This window comes from Enhydra lutris, unplaced genomic scaffold (assembly GCF_002288905.1).
Source record: "Enhydra lutris kenyoni isolate GAN:26980312 unplaced genomic scaffold, ASM228890v2 scaffoldscaffold13, whole genome shotgun sequence".
Taxonomy (NCBI): domain Eukaryota; kingdom Metazoa; phylum Chordata; class Mammalia; order Carnivora; family Mustelidae; genus Enhydra; species Enhydra lutris.
The window spans coordinates 19,261,751-19,284,301 of record NW_019154097.1 but is presented as its reverse complement, the minus strand read 5'-3'; the positions used below and the strand labels follow the sequence as shown (position 1 = coordinate 19,284,301).

The window sequence follows — 22,551 nt, the reverse complement described above, 5'->3', positions numbered from 1 at the left end:
AAAATAAATAAATGAATGAACGAATGAATGGATTAGGAAACAAAACAAAGGAACATGGGAAAAAAGAGACAAATGAAAAACCAGAGTATTAAATATATAGAACAAACTGGTGGTTACCAGTGGGGAGGTGGGGGTGGGGAGAGATGGGTGAAACAGATGAAGGGGATTAAGAGTACACTTTTGGTGAGGAGTACTGAGTAACACAGAATTGCTGAAACTAATGTACCCCTGCAACTAATATATAACGCTCTACGTTAATTATACCGGAAGAAAAAAAGAGAGAAAGAAAGGAAGGGAGGGAGGGAGAAAGATGAAAAAACAGAAAGAAGGAAGGGACTCCTCAGTGGCACAGTCCGTTAAGCCCCCGCTCTTGGTTTCGGTGGTCATGATCTCAGGATCATGAGACTGAGTCCCACGACAGGCTCTGCGCTCAGCTCAGAGTCTGCTTGGGATTCTCTCTCCCTCTGCCCCTCCCATTCCTGCTCGCGCGCTCTCTTTCTCTCTCTCTCCCCCTAAAATAAATAAATAAATATTTTTTAAAAGGAAATTAACAGTAAATGGATTGCTGTATTATTTTATGCTTAATTTTCAGTGAGGCAGATAATTGTTCTTCAGTTTACCTATTCTTCTCCAAAGTTTTAATTCTTTTGTAAATCATTAAAATTAAAATAATACAGTGCCGGGGCACCTGGGTGGCTCAGTGGGTTAAAGCCTCTGCCTTCACTCAGGTCATGATCCCAGGGTCCTGGGACTGAGCCCCACATTGGGCTCTCTGCTCAGCGGGGAGCCTGCTTCCTCCTCTCTCTCTGCTTGCCTCTCTGCCTACTTGTGATCTCTGTCTGTCAAATAAATAAATAAAATCTTTAAAAAATAATAATAATACAGTGCCAAGAGGACCTCAACTCTCTATCACTGCATTTTCTCGGAACTGTTGCCTTCCTTTTTAATTTCACTTAAAAAAAAAACTTTAAAAATTTAAGTTTTCACATAGCCAAATTGAGTGACCTTTTCACCTACATACACTTTTCTCAAAAAAATTATACAGAATTACATTCTTTCATTTTTAACAAAAATATTTCTTATTACATAATGTATAAAGATATGCTTACTTCTCAGGCCTATAGTTTGCTCTTAGAAAGACAAATATCTATTTTGATATTGGAAGGCATCAACTAAAAATGTATTAAGGCAAATCTATAGAATGAATTTTGACTCTAAAAATACTTATTTTTATTTTTATTTTTTTATTTTTTGAGAGAGGGAGAGAGATCACAAGTAGGCAGAAGCAGGCAGAGAGAGAGGGGGAAGCAGGCTCCCTGTTGAGCAGAGAGCCCAATGCGGGGCTCGATCCCAGGACCCTGAGATCATGACCTGAGCCGAAGGCAGAAGCTTGACCCACTGAGCCACCCAGGCGCCCCTAAAAATAATTTTTAAGTAACAAAAACCCCAGAGGTACCTGGCTGGTTCTGTCCGTAGAGCAAGCAACTCTAGATCTCAGGGTCATGAGTTTGAGCCCCACATGGTGGGGAGTAAGGGGTAGAGTTTACTTAAAAAAGAAAAAAAAAAAAAAACCTAGACATTTGAGGCAATTACTTTATTAATGGAAAGCACATATTTTATTATTTATCAGTGTATAAACACATCACTAAAGAAATACTAAGTATATAGGAATAATCTGTGGTAAGACTTTCATCCATCAGAAAGAAGTCAGCCAGATGGGGTGCCTGGGTGGCTCAGTGGGTTAAAGCCTCTGCCTTCGGCTCAGGTCATGATCTCAGGGTCCTGGGATCAAGCCCCACATCGGGCTCTCTGCTCAGTGGGGAGCCTGCTTCCTTCTCTCTCTCTGCCTGCCCCTCTGACTACTTATAATCTCTATCAAATAAATAAATAAAATCTTAAAAAAAAAAAAAGTCAGCCAGTTAAGAAAAAAAAAAAAGAATATTACATATCAAGAATATATTCACATATACTATGTTCATAACAATATACTCAGATAGAATATGATTTATAAAAATACATACTTTTCATTGATTATATTCACTTGCATTACATATATTCAAAAGGAAAATATTTACAGGAAGGTTAAACTATCACATAAAACTATCAGCTTTCAGAAACAGAACATTCCTTAAAATGTTGCTCTGAAGGTGGAATGGGAATACTTTCAGCTAAAATTTCACAGAAATCTTCAAATACTATTTAAACAAGGTTTGGTAAATCCGTGAATTAGACAGATTTGTCAGTTGGGGGATGGAACCTTCCTTGCACTGGTTGTAGGAAACTGGCCTAAAGTTGCAAAACTTCAGAGCCAGAAAGCTTAAAAGAATTTTCTGGGGGAGAGAAACAAATTTCTCTCTATCTGCTTGTGTTTATCCAGATGCCAGAAAAGGATTCTTGGCAGATTTCCATAAGGAACTGAATTGCCACCTTTATTGAAATTTAACCACATGTGGAAACATTTTCTCTAAAAATAATTAAAATTTTAAGTTTTGTCCAAGAGATAAACTTTTGATATACAAAAATCCATTAATGCAGACCTCTGTTTTTTCAAGAATTCAGATAAAGTATGCTTATTATTGAGCCATAATTGTTGTGAAAATGTTAACAACCCAAGTAATTTAGAAAAGAACTGAATTCTCTGAAACAAATATGTTGACTTATCACTATATTATGGAGAAGATAAACTTGAAAAACTGTTAAGAATCAAATTATTGTGTATCTTATGCCCCCTTTTTTACCTAATAAGGTATTTGTTCCCTTTGATCAATAGAAAAAAAATTTCCAAGATAATAACTTAAAAAAAATCATGCAAAGAATGAACAAGGAGTTCTAAGCAAGCTGAACAGTAGCAAAGGCTTAGTTTGGACTCCCCTCAAATCTCACAAAACAGATGAAGTAGAGCAAGACATAGATCCATACATATGCTCAACTGTTTTTATACAAAGATTCAAAAGCATGGGGTGCCTGGGTGGCTCAGTGGGTTAAGCCTCTGCCTTCGGCTCAGGTCATGATCCCAGGGTCCTGGGATCGAGCCCCGCATTGGGCTCTCTGCTCAGCGGGGAGCCTGCTCTCCTTCCTCTCTCTCTGCCTGCCTCTCTGCCTACTTGTGATCTCAGTCTGTCAAATGAATAAAATCTTTAAAAAAAAAAAATCAATCCAATGGAGGAAGGATGGCTTTCTCATCAAACGGTGCAGGATTAACTGGACATTCATAGGCAAAAAATGAACCTAAACCTAAACTTCACACCTTAAATAAAATTAACACAGAACAAACAAACAAACAAAAAAAGTAATACAAAACAGATCATACTTTACTCTAAAATGCAGAACTTGGAGCACCCAGTTGGTTAGGCACCTGCTTTTGGCTCAGGTCATGATCTCAGGGTTCTGGGATCAAGCCCCACATTAGGCTCCCTGTTAGATGGGGAATCTGGTTCTCACTCTCCTTCCATCCCTCCCCCTCCAGTGGTGATTTTTTTCTCTCTCAAATAAATAAAATGTAGAACTTAAAAACATGGAGAAAACAACATAGGAAAAAAAATCTCTGAGATCTGAAGCTAGGCAAAGAGTTCTTAGATTTGATACCAAGCATAATCATTAAAAGGAAAAACTGGCAAAATTTAAATTAAAATCTTTTGCTTTGTGAAAGCCCATGTGAAAAGGATTAAGACAAGGTACAGACTGGAAAAAAAAAAAAAAACTTGCAAACCACCTATCAGACAAAGGACAAAGGACTAGTAACTAGAATATATAAAGAACACTCAAAATAGCAAAAAAAAAAAAAAAATTAAAAACCCAATTATAAAATAGGCAAATGACATAAAGAGACATTTCTCAGAAGAGGATATACAGATGGTAAATAAGCACATGAAAAGATGTGCTATATTAGCCACTAGGGAAATGCAAGTTAAGAACCTAAATTACTACACATACATCAGAATGCCTAAAACAAGAAATAAGGACAGTAAATGCTAGCAAGGATGTGGAGAAACTGGATAACTTATGTATTGCTGGTAGGAATATAAAATGATACAATCACCCAGAAAATGTATGACAGGTACTTAAAAGACTAAACATATAATTACCATATGATACAGCAGTTACGGTCCTGAGTATATACCCCAGGAGATTAAAAATTTCGTTCAAAAGAGCTTTATTTTTTTTTAGGATTTTATTTATTTAGCTGAGAGACAGAGAGCAAGAGAGTGGCACAAGCAGGGGGGAGAGGGAGAAACAGGCTCCCCACTGAGCTGGGAGCCCCATGTGGGGCTCTATGCTAGGACCTTGGGATCATGACCTGACCAAATACTTAACTGACTGAGCCACCCAGGTACCCTTCATAACAGCTTTATCTGTGAGTCAAGAAATGGAATCAACCCAGATGTCCTTCAACAGATGAAGTTAAATAAACTAGGATACACCCATGGATTACTACTCAGGAATAAAAAAGAACAAACTACTGGGGCGCCTGGGTCCTGGGATCAAGTCCCACATCTGGCTCTCTGCTCAGCAGGGAGTCAACTTTTCCCTCTCTCTCTGTCCCTCCACCTGCTTGTGCTCCCTCTCAAATAATAAATGCAATCTTTAAAAAAAAAAAAAAAACTGATAAATGAAACAACCTAGATGAATCTCCAGGAAATTGTGCTTACTGAAAAAAGCCAATCTCAAAGGTTACATATGATTCCATTTGTATAATATTTTTTTAAACAACAAAATTTCAGAAATGGTTATCAAAGCTTAGAAATAGGCTGGTAGGATGTGAGCAGAATAGAAGGGCTGGGAGAAACAGTAACATACGTAGGTGATAAAACGCACTATACTGATCCTAATACACACAATTGAGTACCAATAAAATGCAATATGAATACGAGCGGTGGATTGTATCAAAGCCAATATATTTATTAGGGCAACCATAACAAAATACCAGATTGGATGGCTTAAATAACAGAAATTCATTTTCTCAGTTCTGGAAAGCTAAAAATCCAAAATCAAGGCATCAACAGGTTTGGTTTCTTCTGAAGCCTCTCCATGGCTTCCAGATAGCCAAGTTCTCACCTTGTCCTCACGTAGTCTTTACTTTGTAAACAACATCTCTTTTTGCGTCCAAACTTCCTCTTCTTACAAGGACAGCAGATTGGATTAGGGCCACCCTAACAATCTTATTTTAACTTAATAACCTCTTCAAAGGCCCTACCTCCAAATACAGCGACATTCTGACGTGCTGGGGTTTCAGACTTCAACATATGAATCTGGGGGGGATACAATTCAGCCCATAACAGTTAATATCTTCATTGTGACATTATATAGTTTTGCAAAATGTTACATTTAAGGAAACCAAGCAAATAGGCAAAGAATCTATTACTTTCATATAACTGCAAGTGAATCTACAATTATCTCAGTAGAAATTATCTCAGTAGAAAACATACACACAGATGGAACAGCACCTAACAAAAGACATGATATTTAACAAAATTAATTGATAAGGTAGCTCCATGAACCCCAGAGGAGTGGACAGAGCTAAAATATACATAAAAATATAAATCAGGATCAGCAACTAGGCAGATGAGGGGAGAAAAGGGAGACTTCTGATATTAACAAAGCTGGTAAACAGGAAATTACAATCACTCTAAAAAAGAGAGGACCCTACTTGAGTGAAATTGGATCAAGAAAAGGAAAATTTGTCAGGCTTCTAGGGAAAATAAGACCTAACAAGCCTGAGAAAGGGGGTGCCTGGGTGGCTGAGGGTTAAGCCTCTGCCTATAGTTCACGTCATGGTCCCAGGGTCCTGGCATTGAACCCCACATCGGGCTCTCTGCTCAACAGGGAGCATGCTTCTCTCTCTCTCCCTGCCTGCCTGTCTACCTACTTATGATCTCTCCCTCTGTGTCAAATAAATAAATAAAATATTTACCAAAAAAAAAAAAAAAAAAAGAGAGAGAGAAAAAGAAAAAGAAAGAAAGCCTGAGAAAGAAAACTGTAAGAATTAATATCCAAATCAGAATACTTGGCTGGCTTAGCCACTGATGCATGTGACTCTTGATCTTGGGGTTTTAAGTTCAAACCCTACATTGGGTGTAGAGACGACTAAAAAAAAAAAATAAATCTTAAGAGGCACCTGGGTGGCTCTGTTGGTTAAGTGTCTGCCTTCAGCTCAGGTCATGATCCAAGGGTCCTGGGATCAACCCCAATGTCAGACTACCTGTTCAGCAGGGAGTTCACCCTCCCCCAGATCATGTTCTCTCTCAAATGGGTAAAATCTTTAAAATAAAAAATAAAAATAAAATCTTGAAAGATAACTAAAATAAAATCCAAATCAAACAAAAAGGCATTGCTAGGGATAAATGAGAGACCCAAAGGAGGTCAATCTCAGAGAATAATAAAACGAAGAGTAAATAAAAAGGAAATTTTCCAGTAAAATATCCACAACCCGTCATCTAAGAGTAAAACTTACAAGTCTCAGTGACAAAGAGAAAATCCTGAAAGCAGCTCGGGACAAGAAGTCTCTAACATACAATGGTAGAAATATTAGATTGGCAGCAGACTTATCCACAGAGACCTGGCAGGCCACAAAGAACTGGCATGATATATTCAGAGCATCTAAATGAGAAAAATATGCAGCCAAGAATACTATATCCAGCTAGGATAACACTGAAAATAGAAGGAGAGATTAAAAGCTTCCAGGACAAACAAAGGTTAAAAGAATTTGCAAACACAAACAAGCCCTACAGGAAATACTGAAAGGGGAATTCCAAGCAAAGAGAGAGCCTAAAAGTACTAGACCAAAAAGGAACAGGGACAATAATCAGTAACAGTCACCTTACAGGTAATACAATGGCACTAAATTCATAACTTTAAATAGTTACCATGCATGTAAATGGGCTAAATACCCCAATCAAAAGACACAGGGGATCAGAATGGATTAAAAAAAAAAAAAAAAAAAAAAGACCCATCAATGCACTGACTACAAGAAACTCTTTTTACCCCAAAGACACCTCCAGATTTAAAGTGAGGGGGTGGAAAACCATTTACCATGCTAATGGACATCAAAAGAAAGCTGGGGTGGCAATCCTTATATCAGACAAATTAGATTTTAAGCCAAAGACTATAATAAGAGATGAGGAAGGACACTATAGCATACTTAAAGGGTCTGTCCAACCAGAAGGTCTAACAATTTTAAATATCTACGCCCCTAACATGGGAGCAGCCAACTACATAAACCAATTAATAACAAAATCAAAGAAACACATCTACAAAATACAGTAATAGTAGGGGACTTTAACACCCCCCTCACTGAAATGGACAGATCGTCCAACCATAAGATCAACAAGGAAATAAAGGCCTTAAACGACACACGGGACCAGATGGACATCACAGATGTATTCAGAACATTCCATCCCAAAGCAACAGAATACACATTCTTCTCTAGTGCCCATGGAACATTCTCCAGAATAGATCACATCCTGGGTCACAAATCAGGTCTCAACTGGTACCAAAAGACTGGGATCATTCCCTGCATATTTTCAGACCACAATGCTCTGAAGCTAGAACTCAATCACAAGAGGAAAGTTGGAAAGAACTCAGATACATGGAGGCTAAAGACCATCCTACTAGAGAATGAATGGGTCAACCAGGAAATTAAAGAAGAATTTTAAAAATTCATGGAAACAAATGAAAATGAAAACACTTTCAAAATCTTTGGGACACAGCAAAGGCAGTCCTGAGAGGAAAGTATACAGCAATACAAGCTGTTCTCAAGAAACGAGAAAGAACTCAAGCACACAACCTAACCTCACATCTAAAGGAGCTGGAGAAAGAACAGCAAAGAAAGCGAGACATAATAAAGATCAGAGCAGAAATCAATAAAATAGAGGGGCGCCTGGGTGGCTCAGGGGGTTAAAGCCTCTGCCTTCGGCTCAGGTCATGATCCCAGGGTCCTGGGATCGAGCCCCACATCGGGCTCTCTGCTCCGCGGGGAGCCTGCTTCCTCCTCTCTCTCTGCCTGCTTCTCTGCCTACTTGTGATCTCTGTCAAATAAAGAAATAAAATCTTTAAAAAAAAAAAAAGAAATCAATAAAATAGAAACCAAAAGAACGGTAGAACAAATCAACAAAACGAGGAGCTGGTTCTTTGAAAGAATTAATCTGATTGATAAACCCCTGGCCAGACTTATCAAAAAGAAAAGAGAAAGGACCCAAATTAATAAAATCATGATTGAAACAGAGAGATCACAACCAACACCAACGAAACACAAACAATTATAAGAACGTATCATCAGCAAACTATACGCCAGCAAATTTGACAATCTGGAAGAAATGGATGCATTCCTACAGACCTATAACCTACCAAAACGGAACCAGGAAGAAATAGAAAACCTGAACAGACCCACAACCAGCAAGGAGAGTGAAGCAGTCATCAAAAATCTCCCAACAAACAAGAGCCCAGGGCCAGACGGCTTCCCAGGGGAATTCTTCCAAACATTTAAAGAAGAATTAATACCTATTCTCCTGAAACTCTTCCAGAAAATAGAAATGGAAGGAAAACTTCCAAACTCATTTTACGAGGCCAGCATTACCTTGACCCCAAAACCAGACAAAAACCCCACTAAAAAGGAGAATTACAGGCCAATATCCTTGATGAACACAGATGCAAAAATTCTCACCAAAATACTAGCCAATTGGATCCAACAGTACATTAAAAGGATTATTCACCACGACCAAGAGGGATTTATTCCTGGGCTGCAAGTTGGTTCAATATCCACAAATCAATCAATGTGATACACACAATAATAAAAGAAAGAACAAGAACCATATGATACCCTCAACAGATGCCGAAAAAGCACTTGACAAAGTACAGCATCCTTTCTTGATCAAAACTCTTCAAAGTGTAGGGATAGAGGGTACAAACCTCAATATCATCAAAGCCATCTATGGAAAAACCCACAGCGAATATCATTCTCAATGGGGAAAAACTGAGAGCTTATCCCCGAAGGTCAGAACACGCCAGGAATGTCCACTGTCACCACTGCTATTCAACATAGCACTACAGGTCTAGCCTTATCAATCAGACAACAAAAATAAAAGGCATCCAAATCGGCAAAGAAGAAGTCAAACTCTCACTCTTTGAAGATGATATGATACTTTATGTGGAAAACCCAAAAGACTCTACTCCAAAACTCCTAGAACTCATACAGGAATTCAGTAAAGTGTCAGGATACAAAATCAATGCACAGAAATCAGTTGCATTTCTCTACACCAACAGCAAGACAGAAGAAAGAGAAATTAGGACTCAATCCCATTTAGAACAGCACCCAAAACCATAAGATACCTAGGAATAAACCTAACCAAAGAGGCAAAGAAACTGTACTCAGAAAACTATAAAGTACTCTTGAAAGAAATGGAGGAAGACACAAAGAAACAGAAAAATGTTCCATGCTCATGGATTGGAAGAACAAATATTGTGGAAATGTCTATGCTACTTAAAGCAATCTACACATGTAATGCAATCCCCATCAAAATACCATCAATGTTTTTCCAAAAAAATGGAACAAATAATCCTAAAATTTATATGGAACCGGAAAAGACCCCGAATAGCCAGAGGAATGTTTACAAGGAAAGCCAAAGTTGGTAGCATCACAATTCCAGACTTCAAGCTCTATTACAAAGCTGTCATCATCAAGGCTGTATGGCACTGGCACAAAAACAGACACATAGATCAATGGAACAGAACAGAGAGCCCAGAAATAGACCCTCAACTCTATGGTCAACTAATCTTCGACAAAGTAGGAAAGAATGTCCAATGGAAAAAAGACAGTCTATTCAACAAATAGTGTTGGGAAAACTGGACAGCCACATGCAGAAGAATGAAACTAGACCATTTCCTTATACCACACATAAAAATAGATTCAAAATGGATGGAAGACCTCAGTGTGAGACAGGAATCCATCAAAATCCTTGAGGAGAACACAGGAAGCAAATTCTTCAAACTCAGCCTCAGCAACTTCTTCCTAGAAATACCATCAAAAGCAAGAGAAGTAAGGGCAAAAATGAACTATTGGGACTTCATCAAGATCAAAAGCTTATGCACAGCAAAGGGAACAGTCAACAAAACCAAAAGACAACTGACAGAACGAGAGAGGATATTCGCACATGACATATCAGATAACGGGCTACTATCCAAAATCTATAAAGAACTTATCCAACTCAACACCCAAAGAAAAAATAATCCAATCAAGAAATAGGCAGAAGACATGAACAGACATTTCTGCAAAAAGACATCCAGATGGGCAACAGACACATGAAAAAGTGCTCAACATCGCTTAGCATCAGGGAAATACAAATCAAAACCACAGTGAGACAACAACTCACACCAGTCAGAATGGCTAAAATTAACAAGTCGGGAAACAACAGATGTTGGTGAGGCTGCGAAGAAAGGGGAATCCCTCCTACAGTGTTGGTGGGAATGCAAGCCGGTGCAGCCACTCTGTAAGACAGCATGGAGCTTCCTCAAAAAATTGAAAATAGAGCTACCCTATGACCCAGCAATCGCACTACTGGGTATTTACCAGATACAAATGTAGTGATACAAAGGGGCACATGCACCCGAATGTCCACAATAGCCAAACCAGATACAAATGTGTGATCTGAAGGAGCACACGCGCTCAAATGTTTATAGCAGCAATGTCCACAACAGTGAAACTTGGAAAGAATCTAGATGTCCATCAACAGACGAATGGATAAAGAAGATGTGGTATATATATATATATATATATATATATAAATACAATGGAATACTATGCAGCCATCAAAAGAAATGAAATCTTGTCATTTGCAACAACAAGGATGGAACTAGAGGGTATTATGCTGAGTGAAATAAGTCAATCAGAGAAAGACAATTACCATATGATCTCTGTGATACGAGGAATTTGAGAGGCAGAATGAGGGGTTTGGGAGGTAGAGAAGGAAAAAATGAAACAAGATGGGATCAGGAAGGAGACAAACCATAAGAGACTCTTAATCTTACAAAACAAACTGAAGGTTGCTGGTGGTAGGGGAGTATGGAGAGGGTGGTTGGGTTAAGGACATTGGGGAGGGTATGTGCTATGGTGAGTGCTGTGAAGTGTTTAAGTCTGACGATTCACAAACCTGTACCCCTGGGGCAAATAATACATTATATGTTAATAAAAATAATTAATAAAAAAATAAACATACAATTACAAAAAGAAAAAAAAGGACATTTTCTTCCTTTATGTTGATAGTTAACATACAGGGGCGCCTGGCTGGCTCAGTGGGTTAAGCCGCTACCTTCGGCTCAGGTCATGATCTCAGGGTCCTGGGATCGAGCCCCGCATCGGGCTCTCTTCTCAGCAGGGAGCCTGCTTCCTCTCCTCTCTCTCTGCCTGCTTGTGATCTCTCTCTGTCAAATAAATAAATAAAATCTTTAAAAAAAAAAAAAAAGAAAGAAAGTTAACATACAATCAGGGGTGCATAGGTGGCTCAGCCGGTTAAGTGTTGGACTCTTGATTTTGACTCTGGTCATGATCTCAGGGTCCTGGGACAGAGCCCCACCAGGCTCCACACTCAACAAGGAGTCCATTTGAGGATTCTCTCTCTGCCTCTCCCCTGTTCGCATGCACTCTCTCTAAAATTAAAAAAAAAAAAAAAAAAAGAGAGTGCCCAGGTGGCACAGTTGGTTGAGCAACTGATTCTTGGTTTTGGCTCAGGTCATGATCTCAGGGCCATGAGACTGAGCCCCCAGTTGGGCTCCATGCTCAGCTCAGAGTCTACCTGAGATTCTCTCTCCCTCTCCCTCTGGCCTGCTACTTGTGCTTATTTGCTCTTGCTCTCTCTCGAAAATGAGTTAAGTTTAAAAAAAAAGAAATATACAATCAAAAAAGGAGAAATAATAAGTGAACAATTTGCTGATATTCCACAATTTCACAAACAGAACACACGTATGTAACCAGCAACCAGATCAAGAAACAGAACATTACCAGTGCCCCAGAAGCCTCTACTTTCTCCTTTCTAGTCACTACTTCCTCAAGGTTCTGGCTTCTAACAGAATTTGCTGATTTTACCTGCTTGGCAAATTTATATATGTGGAGGCACACAGTGTGAACTCTTTTGTGCCTGGCTTCTATAGCACCACAAAGGTCTGTGAGATTCATACATACTATGTAGTTACAGATTGTTAATTCTCATTGCTCCACAGTATTCCACTGTTATGAATATAGAAAAATATATCCACTTTGATTCAGTCTCCTATTGTTGTATAACAAATCACCCTAAAATTAAATAACGTAAAATAATTCTTCCTTTCTCACAAGTCTGTGGGTTATCTGGGCAGTTTTTCTCCTGGCTTTACGTGAATTTGCTCATGTGACTACTTTTAGGTGAAGGGTCAGGTCAGCTGGGAAGTCAAAGATGGTCATACTCACCTAATCTGGCAGTAAGTGCTGGTCACTAGCTAGTGCACCTCAATTTTCTTTCACCTGACCTCTCCCACTTGCGTATTTCTTTATCTTGTGGTCTCTGGGCAATATTTCCCCTCCAATGTGTATGCACTTATCAAGCTTCTGCTGCACCACACTTGCCTAATGTCCCACTGGCCAAAATAAGTTAAATGGTTAAAATCAGAATCATTGTGCAAAGGGACAACACATGGGCATAGACACCAAGAGATGGCACTTACTTGGGACCATTAATTTAACACTCTACCACATAGTATACCGTTGTCATTTGGGCAGAATTTCAGTTTGGGGGATATTATAAATAGTACTATGAACATTCTAGTACATTTATTTTAGTAAGCATGTATCTTTGAGTAGAATTACTGAACCATAATACATGCAAACACATAGCTTCAGTAAATACTACCAAATAGCTTCCCAAATTGCTTGTATCCATTTATACCTTTTTAACATTTTGTTTATTACTTTGGGGGTGGGAGTAGAGCAGGAGAAGGAAAGAATCTCAGACTGTGCATTGAGTGCCAAGCCTGACATGAGGCTCAATCTCATGACCCCAAGATCATGACCTGAGCCCAAACCTAGAACTGGATGCTCAACCGACTGAGCCACCCAGGCATCCCTCCATTTACATTTCTGTACCCATTTACACTTCCAACAGCAGTACTTGAGAATTCCAGTTACTCTGCATTCTCATCACCACTTGATATTTTTCATCTTTTTCATTTAGCCATTCTAGTGGGTATGCAATATTATCTCACTCCAATTTTATTTGAGTGGCCATATTTTTTAAATTTCACATAAGAAACAAAGGAAAAAATTTCATACCGTGAAACTAAAAAAGAACTACCTTGGCCTACTTCCATCTCCATCACAGAAACCTTCTCCTAAAGTACAAGTAAATCCATCTAATTTAAACATGAACAAGCAAAAGGAATGCAATCTAATCCCATGTGAGGTGCTATGAGAAAAAGATGTAAAAGAACCAAATAAGGTACCAATAGTCAATGAAGTAACATCACAGAAATATGGCCATAAAGTAGGTGAGAACGGTCGTATAATATTTTAATATTAAAGGAAATTAAAGTGATAGAAGCTATAAAATATACATCAGAAATAGAAAAATGGGAAAGAAAGGGAATAGCCACACAACAAGAGCATTTACAAAGAGAAATGATAGAATTCAGGACAGAATAAGAAAAAAAAAAATCAGAAAGGAAGACAAAACTGCAGTTAATGCTTAATAAAGGATAAAAAGGAAAAAAATAGAAAAATAAAATAAAAAAAATAAAAAGAATTTGAAGAAAGTTATAGATATAAAAGACAGTCAAAGAAGATCCAACATACATGTAACAGGGGACCCCCCCAAAAAAGAAAATGAGAGCAATAAAACAGATTAAATATTAAAATCTATGATTGATGAAAATATTTATGAAAAAATACTTAAGCCAACATTATAAAATCCACATTGTGTATCTGGAAAAATTAACAGAGAAGAGCCAACACTTAATAGATGCTCTAGCAAAATTACTACCTTTTAAAGATGAAGAAAAAAGTCTTTGGGCATCCAAGAGAACGATAAAGTCATTTAAAAAGAAAAGAGGATCAAAGTGGTATTAGACTCTGACAGTAACATTTTTTACCAGAATACAATACAGAATTACAAAATACAATAGGACTCTGGGGCACCTGGGTGGCTCAGGTGGTTACGCATTTGCCTTTGGCTCAAGTCACGATCTCAGGGTCCTGGGACAGAGCCCCACATGAGGCTCCCTGCTCAGGAGGGAGTCTGCTTCTCCCTCTGCCCCTCCCCCTGTTCATGCTCTCTCACACATGCTTGCTCTTTCAAATAAATAAATAAAATCTTAAAAAAAAAAAATGGGTAGGACTCAGCAAACTATGGCTTGTGCACCAAATCCAGCCCACTATCTGGTTCTGTAAATAAAGTTTTACTAAACGCAATTATTACATACTCTATACGGCTGCTTTTGCACTGCAGTGGCATGTTCCACAAAGCCTAAAACAATTGCTGTTTGGCCTTTCACAGAAAAGGTCTGCCAAACCTACAGCAAAGTAACATATTTAGGAAATTTGAGAACAAAAATGTGAGCCAAGTACTTATATTCAGACACACTGGCCTTCAAGTATAAAACCACAGAAGAAGAGTTTTAAACATAAAAAACAGGACACAGTATTCACATGAGCCATTTATAAGGATTCAAAGAGCTTCAGACTATCAAACGCGACTACAGAAGTCTCAGCATAAGGACTTGTGTTGTGCACTAAATAAATTTAACTGGAGAACCAAGACTAATGATAGGCAAAGGTGACAGAATAATATGTGATTTCTATGGGGGCAAACAGAACTGAGAAATCTTAGGGAGTAGGAATCAAGTAGTCTAGGGGCTCAAATATATCACACATATGTAGTGAAGTATGTCTGTATGTATGAAAGACAATGAGCGGACAAGTACTATGAGTTGTACTGTCCGCCCCCCAATTAATACACTGAGTTCCTAATAGCCAGTACTTCAAAATGAGACAATATTTGGAGTTAGGGTCTTTAAAGAGGTAATTAAAGTAAAACAAGGTCATTTGGGTGAGTTCTAAGGCTATGGATAGATATCTTATAAGAAGAGGACACAGGTACATAGTGAAAACATCTGAGGAAGACTGAAATTGAAAGCCAAAGGGGACTCAGAAGAACCCAACTCTGCCACTATCTTGATCTGGGACTTCTAGCCTCCAGACTTTGAGAAAATTTTGTTGTTTAAGGCATCCAGTCTGTCATACTTTATTATGACAGCCCTTAATAACTAATACTGACTGGGGAGAGGAAGTTGTTCTGGCTGGGTAGGAGTTGACAAATATTGTTAACTCTGTCCCAGAGTATGAAGTCTCAGAAAAGTAGAGCTTTTGATATGTGGTGATTATGTCTTAAATAATGCAATGATTAAAAAATTTCTAAATAGGGGTGCCTGGCTGGCTCAGTTGGCACAGCATGAAACTCTTGATTTCAGGCTCATGAGTTCAAGCCCCACCATGGGTGTGGATCCTACTTAAGAAAAAAAAAAAATTAAAGAGTAAATACTTACAAGGAAAATAATTACAAGGGAAAACTGAAGGGGCACAATATTTTCAATGTGAAAAGGCCAGAAAGGTTTAAAGTACTTGTCAGTTTTGAGCAAAACCAAGAAGAAAGGAAACCCAAGCAAGATATATCCTATTCCTGGGGCACCTGGGTGGCTCAATGGCTTAAGCCTCTGCCTTCAGCTCAGGTCATGGTCTCAGGGTCCTGGGATCAAGCCCCACATCGGGCTCTCTGCTCAGCGGGGAGCCTGCCTCCCCCTCTCTCTCTGCCTGCCTCTCTGCCTACTTGTGATCTCTCTCTCTCTCTGTGTCAAATAAATAAATAAAAATCTTAAAAAAAAAAGATATATCCTATTCCTGAAATTAAAATTAATTAAAAAGGTAAATAAATAATGCAAAACCAATCCTGCTAAGCAAGGGAAAGTAACTGAAGCAACTTTGCATAATTTGTTAGAATTTAAATTGACTTTTTTTCCCCAAGATTTTATTTATTTGGCAGAGAGCACAAGCAAGAGGAGTGGTAGCCAGAGGGAGAGGGTGAAGCAGGCAGCCCAGCACGGGAGACTCCATCCCAGGACCGTGAGATCATGACCTGAGCCAAAGGAAGATGTCCAACCACCTGAGCCATCCAGGCACCCCAACTTTTTTTTTTTTTTAAGATTTTATTTATTTATTTGACAGAGAGAGAGATCACAAGTAGGCAGAGAGGCAGGCAGAGGAGGGAGGGGAGGAAGCAGGCTCCCTGCTGAGCAGAGAGCCCGATCTAGGGCTCGATCCCAGGACTCAGAGATCATGACCTGAGCCGAAGGCAGAACCCACGGAGCCACCCAGGTGCCCCCCCACTTTTTTTAAGTAAGCTTTACACCCCTTGAACTCACAACCCCCAAAGCAAGAACCACATGCTCTACCAACTGAGCCAGCCAGGTGCTCCTCAAATAAATTAAAAAAAAAAATTTTTTTCAGGGGCGCCTGGGTGACTCAGTCAGTTGAGCATTCAACTCTTGGTTTCTGCTCAGGTCATGATCTCAGGGTCCTAGTATCAAGCCCAACATCAGGCTCTGCACTCAGCAGGGAGTTGCCTTGAAGATTCTCTCTCTCTGAAATAGATAAATAAAGTTTTTTAAAAAAATTTTTTCACCTAACTAACAGAATCCCTGATGGTCAACAAACTAAAACATTTTTAGTCATCAAATGAAAAGATATTTCAATGGGTATTAATAGAATTCTGGTTCACTGTAATTTTTTTTTTTAACAAACAAGTAATAATTACTAGCAATTGCACATATATCATTTCTTGCCCTGCACCTAGAGCTATAGAAGCCATAGATTTCAAGAGGACGAGTAAGGGTGAGTGGAAAGTTATTCTCCAATTTGTAGCTATTTAAGAGAGACTTGCTCCCTAGTGCTAAGCAGGCCAAAATTCAGGCAGATAAGAGAGAAAATAGCTAGAGTATAAATGCATCATTTTACAGTAAGACTTTTCTTTTTTCTTTAAGATTTTATTGTCAGAGAAAGAATGAGCACAAGCAGGGGGAGTGGCAGAGGCAGAAGGCAGGCTCCCTGCTAAGCAAAGAGCCCATGCGGGACTCTATCCCAGAACCCTGGGAACATGCCCCAAAGGCAAACGCTTAACTTTCTGAGCCATCCAGGTGTCCCAAGACACTTAATGTTTTTAAAAGTTTCTTAAATGTTTTAATATCTTCTTAAAGTTTTTTAAAATTCTATTTGTTTTTTCTTTCATTTTTTTTAAAGCAGGCTCCACACCCAGTACAGAGCCCAATGCAGGGCCCAAACTCACTGAGATCAAGTCCTGAGAAGAGACCAAGAATCTGACGCTCAACCAACTGTGCCACCCAGGCACCCCTAAAAGTTGTATTTCACATGAAGTTGCACAATTTATCTTTAGCAATATATATGATGCTACTTTTCTTCCAATACAAAAAAGCAGGTTATTGACATCCTAAATATCCCTTTGCTTTCTATACTGAAGTATGATGAAGTGTTTTGAAATACATTTTCTTTGTCACTAGACCCACTGGTATTACAAATACGGAATGGTCAAAAGCCCTCCAACTGTTTAAGACTTTACAAAATACACTTGAATACTGCGCATAATTTGCCTTTCTCCAGAAAAGGGTACTAAACTTGTTGACATTGGATACAAAATAAAATTCAAAAATTCGCATCTTGAGTACTTTTGGTTTCTTGACCTTTATTTGAATTTGAGACTAAGCTTTACCAAACAACAGAATTTACACTGTAACTAGCCAACCACAGTCCTCATTATGGAATCTATGCAGTACATTTGTTACCTAGGAAACAGACCAGAGCACAGGCAGAGTGCAATTTCTGTACAGCAAAAGAATTCTCCACTCATGCTGATAAATAAAGTCCATAAATCAACTAATCAGAAGCCAAGTCAAGAAGTATCACATAAGAGTTAAGCTCTATGGAAACTTTTTTAAAGGAAAAAAAGAAACCTGTGGGGCTTCTTCAGGCAACTATGTAGATCTCTTAAGTAAATATTATGAGCAGGTTTCTTTACAAACACAAACTGTCAGAAAATAAACTGTTCAAAATAAATGGCTTCTCTCCAATCTTCAGCTTCTCTATTTTTGACAGTATTTAAGAGAAAAAGCTTCTTCAGAGCCAGCCTCGTACATCTGGTAGCAGAATATTAATCCAAGAATGAATTCCGCATTTTCCAAGAGCAGCATAGGTTTGTGCTGTTCTTAAACAATGCAGAACAATAAAGGCTGTAATGAGAGGTCACTGTCCATACTTCTCACAGTCAGACCTGCTTCTATACCAGGCTAAAAAAAAACTTCATGAAAAAGAAGTATTTGAAAGTCACAGGTCTATAACAAAGAATAAAACTGTTACTTTTCAGCTTTTCATTTGGTTATTACTAATGATAATACTAGTCCTTTGAGGGTTCCAGGTAACCTAAAGTGGCCACTTTGAGTTTCCTTTCATGGTACCACACTGATAACTAACAAGCAGGAAAAGTCTTTGGATTTTCTAGCCTATCAAATTTAACTGGACAACTTAGTGTTGTTTAAAAAAAAAGAAAGTGGCCAATGTCAGTTTATACTGCTCAGCTATATTTAAAATCCAACTTTACAAATTCAAAATATCTGGAAGTAACATTTGTCATATCAAAAATATCAGAAAAAAAATTCAATCATTAAGAGAGCAAAATAATTTATACGCCTTCCTAAATACCAACAAACCAGAAGAGAAATCAGTTGAAAATATGTAAAGTTCTCTGGACTGTTTCTGATTACACGAAAATATTAATGTTAATTATACAAAAAAATTAATATCCACATATCAGAGCCAAAAATAAAAACAAAATGGAAAAAAACTGGCTGTTATCTTTTAGCCACCCCAGATGAAGAAGCTACACTGCCAATCCCAGAAAACCGTTATGCATAACCACAAGTTGCCAAGCAATTCTCAATGCAGGCCACACTCTTAATATTTAATTTACACAGTGACTCTTTTTAAACCTTATCCCTCTGATTGACAGTCCTATAAACACACAAACAAATAATTCAAGTTCTTGGCTTATCTTTTTTAAAACTTCTAAGAACTGAAAATGAGTGTGTAATCTAATAGCTGAAACTCTGCCGGTGTTTTCGAACTCCATCCCACCATTCTAATAAAGCCTGAACAAATTTCAATACCTATGCTCCTTGGGCCATCCTTATTGAAAAAGAAAGAGGAACCTTCCTCAAGGGCCTACTAGCGCCTTGCACTAAGCCCTATGCAGTCTAAATTCGTTTAACTAATCTAGACAGGAAGTCAAAGCAAGAATAAAATTTGATCAAGTCAAAGGGACTAGTGAAATTAATGTTAGATGTAGTCTCTTCTAGGTTTTAAGGGTACAAAAATGTACACTCCAGATATTTACAAAATTAGGCATGCAATAACAATAGTCTGTTACTGTAACTAGGGCAAGAATCTAGGTTAATTTTTTCTCCTAGAAAAAGACTAACTCTTTTCGGCACACTAAAACTGTCTCTTTAAATGACAAAAATCACTTTGCCTAATTAAAACTGCATTAAAATTGTACATTGCTTTCTGATGAATTTCTACAACTTACTTGATGAAGATTTAAATAAATTGTTTTCCACCACAATGTTTTTCCTTTAAGTTCAGATGTTTAAGAAAGCCTCTGTTTTCTGCATACAGCTGTACATATAACTGAGCACCCAAAAGTATTTTTGTAATCTTCTTGATAACCATCAGATTTAAATTTGTCAATATGGATTCTCACACACTGGGGGGGGGGGGGGGGGGGAAGTCTCCAGAAGTGAGCAATAGGTTGAGAATAATACAAAGATAAAAATCCGTACCTGCATTAAAAATCTGAATCTGTAAAATTAAGTTTCTGGGCGCCTATTCAACTTCACTTATAATTCGAATATCTACAAATACGTATCAACTCTTCATAAGAAACTCACCCAGATAAATAATATAATTCAGAAATATCACCTACAGTACTTTTCAAAAAACTATATCCAACATGTACAACCCAATCGTTGGGTTTTATAGAGAGAGAAAATACATAAAAACAGACCAAAAGAGGGAAAGCACATCACAGGGAGGAAAATCAGTTCTAACGTTCTCCCCATATGCTGTGGAAGACCTCATATTTTAAACCAGCAAAAATAATGGTTTTTGCCTCAACGCAAAGCTAGATATTTATTTTGCACGCCAATTTAACCTCCACCGTGGAAGCTGTCACTGTCGCTTGTTAACTGTTTACTTAATAGGTAGAAGATTCTGTCATGCTAATCCTAGAGTCTCGAAAATAACTTTACCATCAAACTTTAAAATATGTATATATGTAAGACAAATTTTGTAAAAATCACAGCCATGTTCATCTTTGATTTGCCTGTAAGTCCCTACCTAACCTTAAAACAAGGAGAAAAGCCACCTGAAAACCTGAAACGGTCTGTGATTTGGGTTGGATTTTGGTCCGCCCAGCCTGCTCGCGCCCAGGGGAATACATTTGTCGATGTATTTGATAACAAACACAAATCACTGTGCGCAGCCTCAGATGGGGGAGGGGGCGGAAGAGCCCTCCGGAGAAAGCCCTCCTCCGTTAGAAACAATAAATAAGGGACCGGAGCGATGCACGTTCCTCCACACACGCCCCACACGCACCTCAGCGTGCCTCTCGCGAGGGAAACAAGTCGGGCAAAGACCCAAAGCACCTCTCTGCCTCTCTCCACAACCCTCTCAAGACTTGGAAACTAAGAGGGCAGATCTTTTCTTTCTCCTTCCCGCCCTCCTTCCCACCTCCAAACAGACCCGAGAGCAGGAGCAGGCGAGCCAGACCCACGCAGCGCGCCCGCGGCGGCGACAGGAGATGCTGGGCGGCGGGCCGGCCCCGCCGAGGCTGACCAGAGCCGCGGCCGCCCGCGCTCGCTCCGGGAGCCCGTTCGGCCGCCCGGGGTCTCACCCCTCGCGCCCCCAAGCCCGTCATCGGCGACGGCCAGGCGCCCGAGTGGCTGCCCTGACTCTCGGCCTTCCCCCCCCCCCCCCCCCCCCAGAGGAGACAAAAGAGGGTTCAGCCGGGTCACTGCTCCGCTGCCGAAGGGGCGGCAGCGCGGACCCCAGCGCGGCCGCCCCCCACACAAAGGGGCTCCCCGGCCCAGGTCGCAGCGTCGGCGCGCTAGTCTCCGCCCCGCGCGCGGGCTCTCACCCACCTGCAGGTGTCTGTGCGTCTGTCCATAGGAACGCGGGCGGTGGGGGGGGCCTGCGGGAGCCGGGCAGCCCGGGCTGGACGGGGCGGGACCGAGGGGAGGGAGGAAAGCGGCCGGAGGGCCGGAGAGCGAAGGTAAGAAGAGCGGGGAAGGCGCCGGGCGGGCGGCGGACGGAGGCGCGGGGCGGGGGGCGGGGGCGCCAGCCTGGCTCTGCCGACCGGCGCGCGCCGCTCCGTGCGCCCCGGGCTCCGCGCGCCCGGCTCGGAGCGCGGCGGGCAGGGGGCGGGGCGCAGGCGGGGCGGGGCCGGCGAACGGGGCGGGGGCTCGGACCCCGGGCTCCAGCCGGCACCGGAAACGCGCCGTGGTCCGCGAGACCCACAGGAAGTGTGTAACGACACCTCCTACGAAGCGCTCCGAGCTCGCGGTGGTCGCTGCCCGGAGGTGGTGTGGACCGACCTTCCTAGCACACACCGGGCGCGCACGAGCTCGGTCTCTGGGCGCAGACAGGTGTGGAACCTACGGTCCCCGCGACGTTCTGAAGTGGGCAGCACTCCGTCCTGCCGCGCGCCGTGGCCCGCGGTCCATGCTGCCCCCGCTGCCCCCGCTTCCCCTTTGGAGCTCCGCAGAGCTTAACCTGAACGCAGGGAGCAGACCTTGCAAGAACCTGCTCCGTTCGTCTGGTGTATAACACCTGCTTTAACGCACCGAGTCGAGTCACCTCTACACCCAGGCATGTACAGAAACACTTCCTACTGACACAACCCACAGTCTCCGCTGCCCAGTGGAAGTTCCCCATCCAACTACAACACTCGCATCCATCCCAGAGAGACAGAGAGGGCAGTTTAATGACACCTAAAACATACTATGACCAGGGAGGTATACAAGAACACCTCGGTATCACAGAGGTAAGGCAGGCGCCCTCCACTTTTACTTTATCTAGCAAACACTTTGATAGTACTTACTGTATGTGACTGGGGTTTACCCTAAGTGCTTAGGGAATATTAATTTATTTAATGCCAAGAACTCTGCACTGAGTGTTGTTAGCATTGCCAACTTATGGCTAAGGAAACTGAGGCACAGAGGAATTAGGACATTTGCCCCAATATCACACAGTAGCTGGGAAAACCCAGATTATCCCAGGCGGTTTGGAACCAGATTCCATGCTCAACTCCCTTTCTACTTACAGCATTAAGTATTTCCAAAATAATAATAGTGATAATAAACAACATTTTTTTAAAGGTTTTTTTTTTATTTATTTGACAGACAGAGATCACCAGTAAG

General features: G+C 40.4%; 1 protein-coding gene across 2 annotated transcripts in view; it reads right to left on the bottom strand.

Annotated features, from left to right (window-relative positions):
- The window catches only part of LOC111146179 (KIAA1958 ortholog), a 161,321-nt gene extending 140,001 nt beyond the window's left edge, over positions 1-21,320 (bottom strand). For both annotated transcript variants that reach the window (XM_022501612.1, XM_022501613.1), the window contains exon 1: positions 21,274-21,320. The gene's annotated coding sequence lies outside the window, so the exon portion shown is untranslated. The remainder of the gene's footprint in view (positions 1-21,273) is intronic.
- Between the last annotated feature and the right edge of the window lie 1,231 nt (positions 21,321-22,551).